The sequence below is a fragment of the Melanaphis sacchari genome, unplaced genomic scaffold (assembly GCF_002803265.2).
Source record: "Melanaphis sacchari strain LSU unplaced genomic scaffold, SCAv2.0 Contig32_pilon_pilon, whole genome shotgun sequence".
NCBI classification, from domain to species: domain Eukaryota; kingdom Metazoa; phylum Arthropoda; class Insecta; order Hemiptera; family Aphididae; genus Melanaphis; species Melanaphis sacchari.
The window spans coordinates 74,220-97,311 of NW_020271199.1; the positions used below are offsets into that span (position 1 = coordinate 74,220).

At 26.4% G+C, this 23,092-nt stretch overlaps 1 pseudogene; it reads left to right on the top strand.

Moving 5' to 3' along the window:
- Positions 1–11,783: 11,783 nt before the first annotated feature.
- On the top strand, positions 11,784–12,473 carry LOC112596617 (annotated as a pseudogene).
- Positions 12,474–23,092: the final 10,619 nt, after the last annotated feature.

Here is a 23,092-nt window from a genome sequence, read left to right on the forward strand (position 1 = left end):
TGTTTTAACATCTTCATAATACACAAACTTAGCTGTAAATTAAATATCACTGAAAGTTTCATTTTTTGCACATTTGTTTTTGTATTAGTTCCACACGATAACTCTAAAATTGTTTTTAGTCTACGTTTTGACATATTTATCTACAAAATAATAAAAATATATTCAGTATAATTGGTTTAGTATAATAATATACTTAAACATCAGACGAATTTTAATAATTTGTTTAATATCTTAACTTACACCTGTGATACCACGTAAGTACCTACTCAAAATCTATCCCAGCGATTATGTCAATAACACGTATTTGAAACCAAATTAAAAGTCACAGTAAAATCATAAATTAAGTTGTTAAAATCAAAACTATTGTTTTAAATATCAAATAAAATTAATCCATAAGTAAATTACTAAACGTATAATATAGTTTACCTCAGTTACCTGTATTAAATAATTAATTTCAGACGTTCATATTTGTCTTTGCAAAACACAATGTAAAATTGTGCAGATACATGTTGTCACGTGCATAAATGAGATACGCTGTATCACTATTTTTTAAATTGGAGGAAAAGTATGAATAGTAAGAATGAAAAACAAACACATGAAAATAAAAAGAGCGCAAAGTGATTACATATAATATATTACTAAAACCCAATTTTTGACAAATTTGCAGATACGAAATAATGCCGTTAGTGTAACGCAGTATTACCTATTAGTGTATAAGAGCATTCAGTACTTTTTTATGTATATTAAGTTTCGAGCCCTGTCATTGACATTAGACAATTAGGCAGGACCTACTCCTTATTGTAAATCATATTGTTTCATACAAATATTATTATTGAGTATAACTGAATATAATAATAGATATGCATCAATAATTGTATAATAATATATAATTAAAGAAAATATAACTTATGACTATTACTATTTTTTAAATAAACGATAAAAATTATACTTAAATTAAAAGTTAAGTATATAAATTAGAAACAAACAAACACAAACAGTATCAAATATTCAAACATTAATGATAGATTATAATATTTCATAATAATATATTTAAAGAATTGTGTGCTCATAATTTATAAATATAATTAATTTTTTACACACTAAGATATTATTTAAACATACTTACAAATTATAATTATGATGAATAGTAAAATATAATAATAATATATTATTTAGTTATAATTAGTAATAGTATAAATACAATCCACGTGGTTTACTTTGATGATAATTTAGTTAACGAAATTGTTAGCCTTAAAAATATTTAAAATATTACTAGGTATCAATTATCAGTAAGTTGTGAAAAATTATAACCAATATACTTAATATTATATAACCAATTATTAATGGTTGTTGGTGAATGTAAAATACGACCGACTCGAATATAGTTTTTGACACTTATTTAATTTCATTCTCAAATAGTGATCGAAATATGATTATCGTTATAGAAGTATAATTCAATTAATTTTTCCAACTACCGACTGATAACATCAGCGCCTAAAATAAAACCATAAAGAACCGCGTGGATCGAAATAAAATAAATATAACAATAAGAATAACATTATGATTAGTTACTTATATTTAAACTATCTCCTCTTATAATAAACATTCATAAATTAATTTTGTAGAAATGACTTAGCTACAGTCCACTCAATAAAATAAAAATAAATTACAACAAAATTCGTTTGCCCACAAAATCTCTACAAAGTCTCCAACAATATATTGTTAATCAAAGTGAATTCACATTGAAAACACATTTATTAAATAATTAATACACTATGCAGTTGTGCACAAAGCATTTTATTATGTTGATTTGTATTTAAGCAAATCTTATTTTTTCATGTATTATTTTCCTGTTTTGATACAGAGTTATTTATTATAAACCATTATTTTAGATATCATCATATTATTATTTTGTATGGCTACCACTGTAATAGTGCCCATAGATATTGACGAGAATTTAAAAAATATTAATTAGACGTATAATGATATTATAAGATGTGTAAAAGACTACTGTGGTACACATATACTATTGAGGTAGAATAATTCTAAAAAAAATATAAATCTGTAAAATGAGCAAGATAATTTATTTATATTATTATGTATAATATAAATAGTAGAAACGGGATTTTATGTTTTTACATATTCTTGTTGATTTTATACAGCTTAATGTGAATCAAAATCTTGAGTCAATAGCTAGAAGCCAGGCAATAACCTTGATCTCCGTAAAAATATAAATTTTAAAAATTAAGTATCGATTATTTACAGTTAATTATTATTAAGAAATTTATTTTTTTTTTTCCACTTCATTATTTTAATATACCTAACAGTTTACAGGTTCTGTTTGTATATTATAGTTAATTAAAATTGTAATTATAAGGCATGTCTTAAAAATCGACAATTATGGTGTACCTGTCCACCTATTGTTTTGAGCTTTCTCTCTTTCAAATAATAATACATTTATCATTTTTATAAAATACCTACCAGCTATCTGACGAGTAATAATTTGTATTGAAAATGTTTCAAGTATATTTCGGTATAAGTGGTTATAATATGGTTGTAGTAGTTACAAAACAAAAATGAAAAAGAATTATGATTATTTTTCTAATACAATTTAAGAATATGTGTTATAATTGGTAATTAGCTTATAACATGAACTAAGATATATTTACATATTTTAGTTCGTAGCTTATGGCTATACCTACATACAAATCCAGTCTCTACTTGTTAGATAAAAATTCACTATCAAGTTAGTGATTAAAATAGCACCTCGTTCATTACGGACGGCATATTAATTAATTGGTAATATTAATAGAACCTCAATAATTTATGGTACCTCAATTAACTTTAATGAACTGTTTTGTGTTGAACCTTGTTTTCTCAGAAAACAAATTTACCTATCTACTTATTTACTTTTCAATTAAAAAAAATCTTTCAGTTGACTTTTATTATGTACCTATAAAATTTAAACATTAAATATCAGGCACAATTGAATAATAATGATTGTAAAATTTTAGTTATAAAATTTAAATATAAATATATGTAATAAATGATTCGGTTAGTAAATTGAAGTCTCTTTCTATTAAAGCCGGGTTCACATATCACATATTTGTCATCTGCCGTATCGTACCCAAAAGTTGAGTTTGACCCAACTTTGGAAATTTCCTGGTAGATCTTGAATGATTACCAGGGTACGATAAAAGCCAGATACCGTGAACTCGACTTTATTATATAAATATGTAAATCCCTCTAAAAAAAAAATTAAACCACGCTCAGCAAAAATAAATTAACAAATCAAATCAAGTCAACTTTTTTTAAACAATACTTACTTACCGAAATAAATAACAAATTGTATCTTATAAGACTTACAACTAAATTACATTTTATTATTGTAATAATAACTGATTCAAGTATTGAAACAATTGCAGAAAAATACGGATGGTTATTATAATCATTCGTATATTTCTATAATGACTTAATGTATATAATATTATAACGTAATAGAAATTTAAATACATTTTAACCTTTTTTTTTTAACAATTGGTCTGTTTAATTCTTTCTATTGTATCTGCATACATTTATGTAAGCTCATCGAGAATTACATATAAATTTGTTATTATTATATATTATATATGTTGCTCAGATGCAATATTAGAGTTAACGATTATGTATAATATACGAGCTTAGTATATTAATATATAATATGGAGATCGGAAATTTGTTTTTTTGTGTAAGCACCTATATAGTATAATATAGGTAGTATTTTCTTACGCTTTTAAATTTAACTTTTCTGTCTCTTTGCCTACGAAGCCACAATTTTCATAAAATTTAAGTAAATTTAATAATTAAACACACACAAAATATGCGGTATATATATTTGTTATATACAATTAAGATTCGAAATTCAAAAATTTCCATTTCATATTTTTGGACTAGACTATATATTATCTTCTCTATATATCGTTTCATCATTTATTTTTGCTAGATTTGGCCAATTCTTCATCTTGTTATATTGTTAGTGGTTCTTTTTCTTGTAACAATATTTCATATTATGTGAACCATTTATCATATTCTATAAATTACAACGTGTGACTGTAATATATTATAATTATTAATTACTATGAAACCATAAATATTGTCTGTCATCTGAGATATTGTGTGACTTTCAATCCTTAAATGTATATATTTTTGCTTTTCCTTATAAGTCTGATATAAATTTATAGAACGGTATTTTTACAATGCTATAAAATTGATTATATAATTATAAATATAATAAAATATGTTTCAAACATATTATAAAATAGGTAATCTTGTAAGTTATAAATATATAATATTTAACAATACCTACACTCAATTCATTCGTCAATACGTGTAGATAATTGGTATATAAATAAGTAATATGTATTTGATAAGTAAATAATAATAATATAGTTTTGAATAAATTATAACAAATTTTTAAATACTTTATAATATCAAAAATGTTAATAAACATTTCTTACTAATGCAGTTCTTGATCAATCAGTAAACCCTTCATCCGAACTTTTCCCAGGTTAGTAATATAATTTATCTACCATTTAATTTAAACTCAAATATTATAATAAATTTTTAAAAATATTGAATTGTTTCAAAATTTAAATTACTAATGTTTATTTAAAAAAAGGTTTAAAAACCGAAAAAAAAATGATCAGATATATTTTTTACAATATTGCAGTCAGTAGTATAGTGCTACAATAATTACCATAAGGGTGAAAAAGGTAATTGGCCAAGCCAATTGGAAAATTGATAAAATATATGAAGGATCAGTGGTTACAACTTTAAGTTTACAGGTCTTTTTTCTTTATTCTAACTATATAAAAACTATATGTTTCAAACAACAAAAATCCTATAGAACTCTGTTGTGACAATGAATAGTAGGCTTGCTATGAAATATCATTAATGAAATTAACTTGAGAATACGTATGTCCTTACAGACATTTTTTTAGTAACGTTATCTGATTGAAATAAAATTTATGTATAAGACGTTTAAATTAAGTTATTGAGAAAAATTGATTAGACTATCTATATTATTATTATTGTAGAAAGATCAAAAATATGTATTTGAATAAAATTAGGGATGAGAAATCAAACACGATAATATGATATACCGAACCAAATTTGTTTTAAAAATATTAATTGATACGGTTTGAATTCATAATCGTATTTTTTTTTTTAGAATTATTGTTTAATATTATATAAAACCCTGTAAAAATCATTTTTGATTCTTACCAAATATTTTAGTTGTACCTAATATTGGCAGTAGAAATGTGTATAGTAATAATTACTCATATTATTATTAACTTATTCAATAAATCTACTTCTACAAAAGGAATACTGTGTTATACAGTATAGTGTAATCGTACGTACGTACATAAGTAGGTTATTATTATTACCAACTGTAGATTCAATGGTCTTTAAAATGTTAAGTTTGCAGTTACTTTTTTTTACGCCAGATTTTTTTGAGGGAAAAATATCGTTTGATACTTGCTTTCGGCTTCACGTCTGGATCGTTTTTCATCAAGACTGCCTTCTGTGGAGTCACCATAGTCGGAGCAGCTACATCTGAAGCCCCCGTCGTTGGAGCAACCACCTCTGAAGTCATCTGCATCACTGGAGATCCCAACTCTGGTGCTCCTACCGTCCAAACCGCTGAAGCTGCGATCGCCGGAGCCACCAACACTGAACCCACTGCTGAAGAAGTCTTCGCTGTTAGTTTTCGTTTGAAAAAGCAGCGTGCTATGACCTTTTTACTCATTTTTACCGTTTGATTGTAGACGCGACCGAACAACCGATCGCCCATATTTTTATTCCGTATGAGAGTATAACCATCTGATAAATCAGTGACATAATCGTCATAATCGTCATAATCGTTGTTGATCCATTGATCTTCACATATATAGTTAGAAGAAGTAAATGGACAGTCAGCGACATCGCACGGGCTGTCAGCTGATTTAAATGGGCAGTCAGACATTATAAATGGATGGTTGATGGCCGGATTCGTACAGTAGTCAACGTCTACGTTTGAACAGTAATCAACGGACGTGCACAAAGAATAGTCATCAGTCCTATTGCAATAACAGTCGATATCCACCATAGGAGGACATTCAACCTCAACGAAATCAAGTTGCGGATACTCGTCTGCTTCAAACTGAACCACGGAGAGTTCGAGAGACTGCGGTGGCACCGAGGCCTCGGAGCCTTCTACAATCAATAACTCACGTTTGTTCTTTGAGTTGTTAAGTTCTGCGTCTTTGAAATCATCAGGCTGGTCTTCAGAGTCAACTAAGACCAATTTTTTGTATTTTTTTTCCTTGTTCCCAGTCCAATGGTACAACTGCTTTATCATCTTACTGAGCATTGCGAATGTTAATTTCACGTATAGGCGCAAATTTTGTTTGACCGTGCCGCAGCTGTGATTCCCATTAATTGGCGTAGTATATAATACCATTAAACTTTCATAACTTTTTCCACTGAGGCTTTCTTTTTCAATTTTATTATGGTTTTCTTCTTCTTTTCTATTGTAATTTTCTTTTTCTTCTTCACTGTGGCTTTTCTTCTTCTCTGCACCGTGACTCTCTTTTTTTTCCCCAACACAACCTTCTCCCAATCTTGGATGGCTTCCATCTCGTCTTGCAATTCGTACTTCATCACATCCTCCTCTGCGACTTTGGTCGCGTCTTTTATTGCAGTTCACATTATTTCTTCCATTTAAGTTTCTCCCATCATTAAGCACTCTACTGCGGCTTCCGTTATATCTTTTACTACTATTACTTGTAACACGTCTTCCACTGCTAACACTGCGACTTCTGTTGCGTCTTCCACTATAATTTTTGACATTATATTCTCCATTGAAATTCAAAGACTGCATCAGTAAATGCCCTTTGATTTTGATCTTAATTTGTTTAATGCTCAGCACTTCCGATATATTCTCAATAACAGTGAAATTTGTTGGTATACATGATGATGGCACTTTTGTCTTTTTACCAGGTATCCAGTGCGAGTTGTTGTCGACGCTATACAAAACTAGAGGTGGTCGGATTCCCTTGCCAAAGACTATACCTGTTTTATCCGCTTCGTTGTAGATGTACATGTCGTATCCAAAATAATTAGCGATTACGGCCAATTCTTCATCCGACCACCAGTAATTTGGTAAGCTTTGTAGGTCGAACATGCAGAATATATTAACCATTAATGAGTCCGGTTTAGTCTTGTTTATCATGAGTACTCCCTCAACCAACGCTCTACATATCGCATGTAAGCCACAATTACCGTCACTTGGCACGCTAGATCCTTGTTTATAGTATTTAAATGTATTTAAAATTGTATGCTTTGATAATGCCATTTTGACATTTTTATTCATTTTGTAATAAATTTGATATACGTATTATTACACCTACCTACTTATATTTCTTGATGGAAATTCTTGACTGTTAAGTGACCTTAGTACTTCGTTCTGAAAATAAAATAAACAATTATTTATTTTTATAAACAGTTTCTAGATACTAAATGGGTAGGAGAAATAGAAAAATACTAGTCAGTGAGTAAATGGGTAATACCTTGTCATTAATAGTTCTGAAAAACCATTTGGATTAGTAAATAATGATATCGTAGTAGGTATTAAATTTAATATTGCATAATAATCGTATGATTTTTTTTCCCACTAAAACTACGTTTAAAATTCTAATCACAATTAGCTTTTAAAAGTAAAAATGTCAAGATCATTATAAGTTAAAACTATTATGGTTATTTAAAAAATAAAACAAGATTTAAAGAATACTTATAGAAACACAGTTTTGAATGAAAAAAAATAAAACATATAATTGACCAATAATAAATGCTTTATCAAATTTTAAATCAGTTACCTGATAAAGAAGTTAAAAAAATTTGGATTAAAGCAGATAGTGATATTACAAATGTATAATTCTTCCTTATAATCTTAAAAATCAAGAATTATTACGAATATTGAGTACAAATGATAATATTTTAACACCGAAAAGTTCTCCTCGAATAACAATAACTAAATTTCCAATGCCGGAATCTAATATAATAATTAATATTATCTTGTTATAACTTATAATTCTGAAAAATAATTAACCATAATGAAATAAAGATAATTGTTTTGGACTTTTGAGTAAATGATAATCAAAGTTATAGTTATCAAAAGATTGGAAAAGACGTAATACAATTTGAAATTAATGATTTAATATAAAATGGAAAAAAATATGGAAACACTATGATTATGAAAATTTTTGTGCCATTCAGATGTTAAAAAACCAGAATATAACATTCAAGAAAATTTTGAAATTATAAAAAAAATACTGATTGAATCTGAATCAATATATTATTTTAATATTCGTAATATTTTGTTTTGTTAGACATCAGATCACTCTCCAATTAATAATTATGTTTGAGTTATTGACAGTATTATCAATATTATTTGATTATATTGAGTAACATACACTAATAATTGCTAATAAATGATTATGATACATCACAATACCATGCAACTAGAAATTTTGTTATTTTTTTGAAATTAATATGTCTTATGTCTGGGGGAGGGGTCGAAAAATAATTTGTGTCACGAAAAAATACAACGTTTTTGGAAAATAACAAAGACAGTTCCCCAAGCAACGTATACATTTTCTCTTGTGGTATTTTAAGTAATTTTTAGAATACATTTTTTTAAGTAATAAAAATGTATTTTTGAGTCTAAAAAATTAGATTTATAAACTAATAATTGGTTTGTAATATTATACAGTATGCACCAACATGATAAATTGTGATCTACAACTTTAAAACTGCTATTGTCATTTTTTTTCAAAATCGTGTTATATTCTTTTTAAATAGAAACATTTTAAGATATTAAAAATAAATATTATTTTTGCGTTTAACGAAATCTCTAATATTTTATAAATTAATATATGTTTAAAAATGTATTTTTTGTTAAAAAGTACTTTTGATATCATAGAGTTAAGTAAAATTATATTATTATCATTTAGGTCTAATACATGTAAATATCTTTCTTGTAGGTACATAAATTTTATTGTAGTTTTAAAATTAAATTTTCGAATTGTGTTACTATTCATATGTTTTAATTTTACATGTATGTAAGGATCGGAAAATAAATAAATAAAAACATATTATTGTCATTTATCCCATTTAGGAATGAAAAATCAAAACAATAATTCACATAAATAATTATTTAAATTTAAATATTTTATCGAAAATTTAAACCAGAGCAAATTTTATTTTAAAAAAAGGTTGTCTGCGAAAAAAATTCAACAAGCCTAACTGATGTTTAATATCACTAAAAATCGCAAAAAAAAAATCATTGATATCCAAATATCAAGTTGATGAATAATATCAATTTTTATTAATTTAAAGGTATAGTGAAATGATACCTACTTTGACAAGTTGTAAATTCAAGGCCGTATTACCACTTAGATTAGTTTAAGCGCTACAGCAATAGCACTGAGTTATATAAATTTAAGTGAAGTAAAATCAAAATATTTACACACCCACCACTGAGAATTTTAACATAAATTATGTTAATATTATATTATTTTAACATATACGAGTATTTAAAGCAATCGCTTCAGTTCATGTATAGGTTCGGTGCAGAGCCTAAAATACATCTAATTTCAGGGGACACACTTATTAATTTAACTGTTGACTTTGGACTTTGACAGATTTCTATAGCAAAAAAAAAAACCTGTGTAGGTTGTAACTCCCAAAATCCCCCTTCTATGAAGTAATACTTATTACCTTACACAATAATAATATTTATATGATATTGGTATAATATCATAATAATCTGTTGTTCAAAAATTCTAAAATACCCACATAGTATATTTATAGACAAAACCCCACGTTTGAAAAAAGAATTTTTGTGGAACAAAAGTCCATTGGAACTAGGAACATGTGCTTTGTGGAACAATGTGTAATGATCTGCCAAAGTGTATGATATCAAATATAAATGCCTATCACTCGATATTTGTATAAAATTGATAATGATTCTCAACTTATTTTGAAATAAAGTTATAATAAAATTGTGTTGAAATTCCTAAATTGCTGTTATTACTTATTTCCGCAATCAAAACTAAAAACGTATTATAAAACTTGGGACACACATTTGTCATTCAGGGGACACAATGTGTGTCAGGGTACACGGTATTTTAGGGCCTGGTTCGGTACTCCGGAGAATTATTGATTCCTCCGAAACTATTTGTTAAGGAAAAGGTTTGTATCGATTCCGCAGGTTATTAATTTTGCCTTAACCTAACCGGCTGCTGTTTTTAATATTTACACATCGATTCCGCCGGACATTTTTTATCCCCCCTCTATTGTATATGTATTTAAAATATTACACATCGATTCCGCCGGACATTTTTTATCCCCCCTCTATTGTATATGTATTTAAAATATATAGCAGCGATTCCCAAACTTGTTTAGTTTACGTCACCCTAAAAATAAAAAAATGAATTGCGCCTTCTATGAATAAATAAATAACAAATTTATATTATTTAATTTTAGGAATATTTCTATTGTTATGACAAAATTAATCAACAATAAATATTATTAAATTTTTATTTAAAGTATCATACAATTTTTAATTTTTATGAAAAAAATAACAGTAACTATTAATATTAATATTTAATCTTGATGTGAACAATGTGGTCAAACGTTGACTGGAGGTAGAACTTTCCGAAAATTTACAAGAGAGGGATAAACCGGTGTAACTCGTTTGCGCACAATCCACATTTTTTACCTAAATATCGATGACTCGCTTGCGCACAATGCATACCGTCGTTAACCTGAAACGGATGACACGTTTGCGCACGAAATAAACACTGCATAATGTATAATGTAATATTTTATATTTTTAAATTTAGACTTCTAAAGTAATTGATTATCGGTACAAATTATCAGTACAAATTACTAGCATATCAATAATCAATATCATTAAAAATAATCGACGTATATTAAACATAATATACTTTTAAACAGTCGTTCACCAGAAATCGGTACTATAACTACTGACTATGGATATCGAAGTTTCTGATGTTTTTAAAACGCATCAAGGTAAAATGTGCATAAATATAGAAAATTATAAATTTAGGGAATTTCGAACGTTAAAATTAGGTGATATACATTTTAGATGTACAAATAAAAAATGTTCCGTGAGTGCTGTAGTCAGGTTAGTTAATAATATAAAATATACAATTTTAAAAATAACAAATACGCATACACATGAAGAGTACGACAACCGAATAATTAATCGAGAAGTAGTAAGAAGCAATTTAAAACGTAGGGCGGAAGAGGATTTACACATTAAACCAAATAAACTAATACGCCGGGAACTGCAAAAGAATGATAACTCTGAAAATCTTCAATATAGCGATATGAAATTAATTCGAAGATCTATTTATAAAAAACGAAAGAAATTCTTTCCAAACATACCGAAATCTTTAGAAGATGCTAAAAAACAATTAATTGATCTTCAACATAATCTTACTTACAAAGGTAATACATTTTGTTTTGTCAGTGATGTTAAAAATATATTTATATTTACATGTAAAAATAATTTGGAATTGTTACAAAGTGCAGAACACGTTTTTGGGAATGGAACATTTTCATTCGCTCCGAAATATTTTGTTCAACTTTATACAATTCACGTATATATAAACAATTTTTATGTTCCTGTGGTGTTTTGTTTTTTAAGTAACAAACATACTGATACTTACATCAATATGTGGAATACATTACAAAATATATGTATTCAAATTGCTGGTAATATAATAAATTTAAGCAATTATCATGTAAACTTTGAAAAAGCTGCGCATAATGCAGTATTGAAAATTTTCCCGAACTCCAAAATTGCATGTTGTAATTTTCATTCAGGACAAAATTGGTATAGACATATTCAACAACACAAAATATTATCGAGCGAGTACTTAAACAATGACTCTGAAATTGGCAAATGGATGAAATATTTTTTTGGATTAAGTTATTTACCTCCTGAAGAAGTTTCTGATGGATTTTGTGATCTTATGTCGTTAGCACCAAGTACTACTTCTATATTTTCCGATTATATTTTAGAAAATTACATAACACCGGACAGTAATTTCCCCCCTACATTATGGGCTTGTAGACATATTAATAATCCTTAGACTACTAGTGGTGCAGAAAGTTATCACAAACAGTATAACAGTCAATTTTACACTGCTCATCCACACATACACCAAGTAATTGACTTTATTATTGGAATTCAGAGTGAAACTGATTTAAAAATTAATTCGATAAACAATAAAATCATAAACTTCAAAAGAAAAGAGACAATCAATAAGGAGATACAATTGGAAAATATCTGGAATGAATATAAAAATAAAATTATTGATCGTATAACTTATATAAACTCATATAAAGAAAATCGGACTTAAATGCCACTATACAAAATTAGTATAATTTTATAACTAATAAACTATTATTACTATTTACTACTTATTAATATTATGATTTTATAACCAATATACTACTATAATTACTTCTTATTAATAGTATAATTATATTTTTATTCAGGACAAACACACATACGTCATGCACATTTTTAATCACGCCTGTACAAAACAGATAGTCCTAAGCCTACATTATATGTGCGCAAACGAGTTGTGATTTTGTGCGCAAACGTGTTGTAAAAAAGGTAAATGTGCGCAAACGAGTCGTACCCGGGATAAACAGTAGCCGGCAGAATTAATGTCCGGCGGAATCAATATGCAAATATTATAAACAGTAGCCGGTGGAATCAATATGTAGATATTATAAAGAGTAGCCGATGGAGTCAATAGCCGGCGAAATCGATATAATTCGGCAGAATCGATAAACGCCCCGACGATCATGAGCTACAGCCTATAGTGGCAACAAAATATCATATTTTTATAGTGAGAGGTAGAACACAAAAAAATATTTTACGTTGAAAAATTATTTTAAAAAGAAAAGCATAAGTAATTTAAGTGCAATGCATTATGATATAATGAAACAATATCAATATCAGATGTTCAAAATAAATCACAGTCGCAGTTAGTGTATATTAGGTTATATTTATATCACAGTTAATCGCACCTCACGAATGAACACTAGAGCCCATATTTGAATTTAATTTTATAACAAGTATTATTTATACACGGTATGTAGAAATATCAGCGATAAGAGACAGCGGGCCAAATATTATTAAGTAATATGTTAATAAAATGGTAATTTTATTAAAATTAATATCAGAATTTAATCCATTTTTAGTACGACATTTATTTAATAAATATGGTAATGCCTTTTTGATGTAAAATATCAATATATAGAGTTAGACGACAAATTGATTAAAGTTAATGAGTGGAAAATTCATTAATCCGACACCATTTATATGTTCATACAAACATAAATAAATAATGTGTGAACTAATTAAACAAAAAAAAAAAAAAAATGTTGACATTTAGAAGTAAGAAGATAGTTTTGATTTTGCCATAAGTTAATTTTCGCGTCAAAATGTATAAAAAGTAGCACAGCTCGCTTGACATAACGAAGATAAAATGTCTGAGTTTTATTTTCTGGGATAAGTTATTGAAAATTAATTTTATCTCCATTTAATTTTTAAACTTTTTAAGATGACAGCTGACATGGAAAATTAAAATATTATCTATGAATCATGGTTGAGATAAAAAAATTATATTTGATAATGTTATAATTAATTAATGTTTGAATAAGTTATTAATTATTATTATTTAAATAACTGAAAAGTATTTAAAATAATTAAATTGTTTACTATAATATTATTACTGTAGTGACAACATAGTGTTTATATATTATTTAGATATACTTCTAAGTTCTATGACATCACTTTTAACGTGCGTTCCTTAATGGATAAATCATAATTTTGCATTAAATACCTACTTAAAATGATGTACCTACCATATAATACGGTGGTTAATTTAATATTTACCTGTAGAATAAGAATAACTTTAAACTAAAAATATATACATACATATTATATGTATATAATTGTATTTAAAATAATACTTGGTGTAAAAATATTAAATTATTATTAGTTATGCTCTATATAAGTGTGCCCAAAAATAAAAAAAAAGTGACTAAAAAATATTAAAAATTATATCATAAAATCCTTCGGAAACTTCATTTTTAATTTTGAACTTTCAGTAAACACCATTATATTTTATGTATTTAATAATTTGAGTGTTTAACAAATCTAATATTAAAACTTTACCTATATTATTATTGTTAATTAATATTATTTTAGTAAAATAATCTTTTAATTGATCGATTCTTATTAATTATTTTAAAATAAAACAAAAAACAGAAATACAATTAATTTACTTGTAATTGTAAAACGACTAACGAAATATATAAAGCGTTCAGTTGAAATTTTGGGTATGATATGCTGAAAAGTGGGTCAATAGTCAATACCATTTTAAAAGCGACTTATATTACTATATATTAACAATTAACTTACGAATGAAAACAATACAATTATATTATTGTAATTACTAATGTATTATGTATTTATAACTTAAATATTATCTATAATCTATATGTATATAGTATACATACATACATACATACATACATACATACATACATATTTAATGTGTAAAATATCTTACTAATAATTAATATATATTAAATATGTAAAAAATCTATTTAAATAAAATTCGTTTACCTGTTGGACCGCAACACTGCCAAGAGAGGAATCTGCGCGTAGGCCCTGTGAATTGAATGGAGTTACTGGAACAAATTATTATCGCTTACATTTTAGTGTTGATTCAACCACCCACTGAAAGCTAGAGGGTCGATCCAGGCCTCCCAAATCTCGAGTTGCGCGTAGTTCATCGAATATTTTACTGCGTTTCAGATTTCCCAAAGTAATATTATATGTATTTTAACGTTAGATTATAAACCAAGGTTTGTAAACGTTATAATAACGTTATATTTGACAAAGAAAGATTGAAATTTGTAAATGTAATTATAACGGAAAACGATAAACATAAATAATTAAATAACACAAAACATAACAAAATAATTAACAAAATATATGATATAATTGATAAATTATAAAATAAAATAAAAATTTTAATCCTGAATAACGATAAACATAAAATTTGTATAACGTTTTAATTGTAAATAACATATAACAATTTTTTTTTCAAATGCAAGCCCTGCTATAAATAGAGGTTCTTGGTTTCATTGTATAGATCTTTGGTTCGAATTCTCCATCCACCATCGACCGCTGGCGCTTATATTTATCAAACACGGTTCACTTGTAAACTTAACCTAACCATGATATCCATTTATATAATTTGTACTTGGCCTAAATGGGTCAAGTAACCGATTAAATTTCAATTCTATCGTTGTATATTTGATAATTAAAAATAATGCCTGCCTAAGCGGCGCAAGGGGTGCGCGTGCACCAGACATCATGGCCACCGAGACGCCAAAAGTTGTTTTTATAATCTTAGTAATATTAGTGAAAGTTTGCCATATTAATTCACATTTTTTTTACGATCAACGACACAGTTTCGACATGGTTATCATTGTCGACTACCGGTCAACAAATATAGTGTTCACATTGAATTTTGATATTCATATTTTTGACTGGCGATGAGATAACGTTTAGAAATTATTTTTAGGCGATCGTGTACTGTCTCCAGAATCAAAGATTATAATGATTTACATAATTTATTGTTTCCCCGAAATGACGACGTTGTTGATCGTTAGGTGTCTCAAACCAAAGAATTTTTTTGTTGATAATTTTAAAGCGTTATAAAATAAAATAATATTTTGTCATGATTCAATAAACAAATATGTTGAATGTTGTCTGTTAATAAGTATTGTGAGATAACTATGTTCAAATAAAAAATATGGAATCAGAAAATTATAATAACATATTAAGTTCATCAATTTATATTATTTATTTTACTCTCCCCAACCCCACAAAAAAAAAAGTTATAAATACGCCACATTAACGACATTAACGTATACTTACATAGTTCTATACTGAAAAGTACCAAAACTTATATTAATGATTATTTCTTTCCTAACCTCTCACATTAACATGTATTTTAGTATTATGTTTATTCTATATGATACTCTTAATTATTTTATTATATGAACAAATTTGGTAAATTTCTGAGTTCAACCCAGCGAGTTATGTAAAATGTTTAATAATTATTACTACTACTATAGTCAATACAATAAATAAAACTTATTAAAAATAGGTTTTTTCCTTAAATAAATATCTCCCTTCGAAATGTTGGTATATGTCGATAAAAATGTATAATGTGCAAAAAAAATTAAATTTGATGAGTCAATCTTTCCTAATTTTATGTAGTCTTCTAAAACGTATAAAAATATTTGGTAGAAAGGGGAGGGGACTAAAAATGATTTTTGGCACCGTGTGCTAATTATTATAGTACGACACTGCAGTGCAGTATGTTTTTATAACCATATAATAGATTATAATGACATAGTAGAGGAGAAGGTATTTTCTAAGAACGTTTTTTAAATTTTTTCTTCAATGAAATAAAATAGAAAAAAATAAAAGTAAGGTATTTCAATACCTCTTTGACGATTCTGTATAATATAACACAAACACATACGATATAACATAAATAATCGTATACGTCACTACTTCTAATGTATTGGACGAGGTGAGAATGAGAGGAAGATGGGAAATTTTTAAAAAGTATAAAGGTATATTTTATTTTATGAATTTATTATGTCTGTAGTGAAATAATATTCAGAGGAAATTTGAATAACCTCCCCACCATCACCACTGCATCTTTTAACGATATATAAGCCGCTGTCCATGAAAATCACCCGTGTAGTAGGTTAGATTGTAAATCTGTAATATATTCTATAAATAAACATGTATACACTGTGCACACACAATATGGTTTCACCACAACCTCAACAAATTAAAACATAACCTTCGATAACATTCCGAGCCCGGGCATTCTACATCGAAGCTCGTTACCCTAGTAACCACATTTGGCGCGTAGTTAATCCAGCGCAACATGTCACCCAAGCATTTCGGCAACTGTGATCGATTTTCACACGAGCTCTCGGCGAATCTATAAATATTATGTACCTGCTCTCGCATAGGATCCCAAGCCAAAGGCGTTAAATGTAGGTCACCGAGAAGAATTTTATTTATACGTTATCATAGTAATAATTGCTGTTTGCGGTAACCAAGTATTTATACGTCAAGAGGTAATCCATTTGAGGCACTCGATAAATTTTCCTGTCTTGAAAATTAACTGTACTCGATGCCAAACATTTAAGAATTTTAAAAGATTTTTTGATAGATTTAAATTTAAAAGATAAGCTTTGTTCCAATACTACACCTCTGAAATTGTTTAACTCAGAACATTGTTTATGCGTTGCTAAAATATCTAACGTGTACCATGTATTAATTATTTTCCATAGTAACTAGTATTTAATCTAGTTACAAAATCTCTCCGGATTATATATGTGTAATTGCTTCTTATGCATTAATCTGTGCGTTTGTATGACGGCATATCCTCTCTTTTTTTAAATCATAATGATATAGTTTAAAAAACACAATTTTAATACGCAACTGTTTCAATTTTTTTTTTTATCATTTAGTTACTAAAAGTTTATCTTGAGTTTTAATTTAAACGTATTAAACATTATATTTTTTGTTTAATTTTATCAACTATTAAATATTAAAACCGACATGGGCGTAGCTAGGATTCTAATCAACGGGGCAATTTATAACCTTTTTTTATTGCTTTTTTGATTTTATAGTAAAACTTATACGTTTAGTATAAGAAATAGAATTTAGTTTAAAGCGCGGGGAGGGGAGGGAAGTGCCCGTTGACCCCACCCTCGCTACGCCCATAAAAACCATTAATGGGCAATAAAATGTAATTGTATGGGTAATATTTGCTTATATAAATTATAAATAAGCTGACTTACGTCCTACGAGCATTCAATAACATAATAAGTTGTAAATCGATAAGCATTAAACTTGATATCACAAGTGGAGGGGTATTAATTCATTAAAATTATCAGATGATTTTGTATTTTTCTTTATTGCTTTGACCTAAACACATTTTTTATTGTATGATTTTATTGAAGATTACATATTTTAACATTAAAGGTAGGTATTTATAACTTTTAATAAAAGTACATAATATTATATATTTACGATTTGTTTGAAAAATAATTTGTTATAGTGCTTTCTTTATAATTTTGATAAGATTTTTTAACAAAATTAAAAATATTTTTTAATGCCATTGATAATTGTGGCGTAATTATATTGCTGTTTACCGAAACAAAAGTAAAATATATATTACTAGTTGACCCGGCAATACTTCGCTATTGCAAGGTTTCTCAGTTATTAATTTGCTATTTATTTTCTGAATGTTAAATAATTATTTTCATTTTATACCATTTTAAATCATTTCTATGTGATAATGTAGCCGTAGAAATGTAACGTCACCACCACGGATTCTTCATGATGTATTGTAAAAATAAATATATCGCCTGTGTCAATAGAAAAATTGATACTTGTTGCAAAACTTTTTCATTTTAAAAGATTTATTTATAGTATTTATAAATTTTGTAGTTATAACTATGCATAGAATAAAAAATATGAATTATGCTAATATTTTGATAATTCAAAAATTTAACAAATTTGTTTCTTAAGAACTTAAACTTTTTCTCAATTGGGGGCAAAAAATACAAATTGAACCTGGATGTCTTACGTGACTGGGCAATATATAGTTAACCATGAGAAAAACATAGAACACTTAGGTCAATTCCAGCAACTTTAAGTGTTTATATTTATTGCAAATGCTAATTGAATAGGAAATTGAATGCGTTTAAACTGAAAAGGTAGATCTGTGGGTACCTATAATTGGTTTGGTGTAATCGCTCAAAAAAAATAAATGTTAATAAATAATAACTAATAAGTAAAAAGCAGAAAAAAATGGCATCTTATTCTGGGGTCTGAACTCGAGACTTTCTCTTTGGAATTACGTTAAAGTGCCACTGCACCATAAGATTTTATAATACGCGCCGGTAATTTAGTAGTTATTTAAATAGCGATGTATCCTATATCTTTATTAATCAAGTTATACGAATAAATTATACATACAAACTATACTCGGCTAATTACCTACCAAACAGTGAAAACCACATCAAAATCTTTTCTGCCGTTTCAGGGTTTAGCCTGAACAAAAAAAAAAAAAAAAAGCAATTACATTTTATAATATGTATTGATATTGATGATACGTGTCGTACAAGAGGTATCTATTACAGATTAGTCTAAGAATTATCACTTCGAACGAAATCAAATTCACTACACGTAAATATATTAATTATTATTTATTAATAATTGCTATAGGTAGAAATAAAACCCCATATTCGTTTCAAAATAACATCGCTATATCCGAATTATCGTTGTAACCGATATCGTTATATACGACTAAAAGTACTATGTCTACTACACATGAGATATAAAACCAACCAAATACATTGATTGGAATCGTTTTACCCATAATATCGTTTTATACGGCATCGTAATTAGCGAATGTTCTGAATAACTGATTCATAAACAACGCAAAGCCGAACCTAATAAGAGCTATCGATTTGAAAATTTGAGAGTAGATTACCTAATATTATAGTTTCACTGTTTTTAAGATAAATATGCATGTATATATATTTATACTGTTCAATTATGTTCAGAATATTATCAATTACTTACCTGTTAAAGTGATAATTTTGAACCGAACACTTTGGTGTCTAGATCGTCAATAATATTTTTTGTATCTGTTGATATCTGTACGATGGATGAGATCTATAAATTGATATCAAAATGTACAAAATGTATATTATGATTATTTATGAATTAAAACTTTCGTTTAATTAAATAAATTAGATAGTCAAAAATTTTAATGATAAGACCTGCAATAAAAACGTTCAATCAATAAAAAAAAAGTAATTACGAAAAATAGTAGCTAGTAGGTACTGCGTAATTAATTTCTTCAAAATTGTAGAAGTTACTAATGGGTTTTGGATTAAAGATTAAAATTATCAGTGTAATTGTTCTCAATTTTTTACTGGAGAATGAGAGAATATGTAATTATATTCTCTTTATTTTCATTCATAGATCCATTAAATGTTTTAATAAACATTCATTACAAAATAATATTAAAATAATTGTATACGAATTTCGCTAATACACATGAAACAATAAATTATATCATCACACAAACGTGAAAAATGACTACATTATGTATATTGTATAGTGCGTATGTACCTAATGCATTTACTCTGAAAATATCAACGATTAAAGTTAAAATTCTAACATTAGAATTGAGAAAACAGCAGTCAATAAACGGTAACTCTCACAACAATATACAAACTATTATAGATTAATTATTAATTTCTATATAGTAAATATATTTATCAATTTTAGATAATATTAATTTAAATTGAAAGTATAGACAAAACCTAATAAAAGAATAGTTAAATAATTAGAGTTTGGTTCTTACACTACATATAAATCTTGGCTAAGTAATAGAATATAAGTTAAAAATATTAATATTAATATTTTAGTTTTGCATTAATGTCGATTTACATATAGAAATTAATTAATTGAATGGTCAATAAAATGTTATAAGCCAATCATGAGACACTAAATCATATTTTAAAGACTATGTGTTACCCTGTTTAGAAAAAAAAACCCGTTTCTTTATATTCATCATGAATTCTAGAGCCAATTATTTTAAAATATTGAATAAATAGTATTTATAATAAATATTGTTAATTAAAATACTCAATTCAATGAAATTTTAATTATTACGCATAAACAAAAACGATGTAACAATTCTCAGCTTTATTGATTAGTCATTAAGTAAAGTAATAATTCTATTTTGTCACATTGAATACAATTTAACAGCAGTATTTAACGCGTTACTTCATACAATTTAAATAAATACCAGCTTTGGTTACCAATATTGTTGGCCAATTAATATCAAATAAATAACTGTAAAAAACAGTGTAAAATTAGAGAACATTTAGATCAATATATAATATATTAATATGTATATCAGATGAACAATACACTTAAGAAAAATGACAGAACATAATTGTTTTATGTACACAATTCATATTATACAATAATACAATAATTTATAAATGTGTAGAAAAAAAATCAATATTCGTCTTAGTCATAAATATTTAGTATTGTGTGAAGGTTACAATGGAATTATGAACTATGAATCATTCAATTCAATTGACTGTAATTATAATGATTTCTGTATATTGTGTACAATATGCCTCAATTATTAGTTTAAATATCTTGAACATAAATAAATTACCAAAATGACAGAAAGGTTTTATTATAATATTATTATCCAGTAAAGTTGAATGATCCATAAAACATAACTGCTCAACAATACAATATAATCTAAAACATTAATGAATACAATATATTAATAATCAACTTAACGTTTTTCAGAATGGTATTTAGAAAACTATTTCATTTTTTCCTGCAAGTTATGATACTGAATTTGTGATGTAAGTATAATTGTATTCACATACAATATACATAAATATGTGCAGTGATAATATTTCTATAGAAATAAGTGCACTATTGTATTTAATTTCTTTTTAACATTTGACAGCAGAAATATGTAGTTTATATACAGCTTCATGAAAATTGTTAAAGACGATTTTACAGACAATTGTGGATTGGTATGACAAAAAATTTAGTTGTCTATTTTATAATCAGAATACAACAATAATTATAAAAATACTAATAATAAATAAATTTAGATCAATGTATAATCTGTATTTTTTTTTTTTTTTTGCGTAAAATACTTTCCTAAAAACGTTTTGAACACATCATTATAGTATAATATTTTACTATATATATATATATATATATATAATTATATATACAAACATATATATGTAATTCATTTTAACATTATTTATACTAAATCTTAAAATAATATTTATACACTTTACACTAAAGAAGTAGAGATAAGTTTTTGATTTTATACGCTTGAATTCATCAAAATGCTAGGTTATTAATTATATAAACACGGATAAATGCAACAATACAATTTGTTCATATGGACACGTAATTGAATAGACATAAGTTAGTGAGATCTAAGAGATTTTAATATAACTAAAGACAAGTAGGTGTACAATATTTTAACAGTTTAGTTTTACTGTCATGGTAAGTTTATGAAAGTATTAAAATATGAAGGAAATAAAAATGAAAGCTAAAAAATTTATTATGCCATAAATCAATGCAAGAAATGTACATCATTTTTCTATCACTAAAATATAATTATTGTGGAACTGTTAAAATACTGTACATACATCATTGGTTACTAATCGACAGCTATGTGTGGGATATATATAAAATGATACCATAAGTGTACAATAATCAGACCATCAATATATTAAATACATTAAATAGTGATCTAAAATAAATATCATACAAAGTATAAATGCAATGTAAAATTATTGGGAAACAATAAAAAAAAAAGCCAAATTATGTCAACATACTTGATAATTGAAGCTATACAAGCAGAATAATTTGAATTGAATGGGACTTATTTAAAACATTCATCTAAACATCGAAAATAATTTTAAAATATATATATACTTAAACAAATTTTAATCAAAAATAATAAATAGTAACTTAAAAATTATACATTTACAATAATAAAATTTAAAAATTCACTAACAGACGGAGCAGAGACAAAATGTTCATTATGATTTGATGTGTTTAATAACATAATTTATTTAGAATATAATTTTTTAATTAATGTTTTTCACATACTTTAAACATGTTTATCAGGACGGAATCAGAAAAAAAAACTTATTAAAATGTCATGTAAATCCTATTTGACCACAAAAACATATTTTGACTTGATTATTAAATTATTATTCAGTTTACATTAGTAGTATAAAAGTAAGAAACAAAAAAATTATTTCAAAGAATTAATGA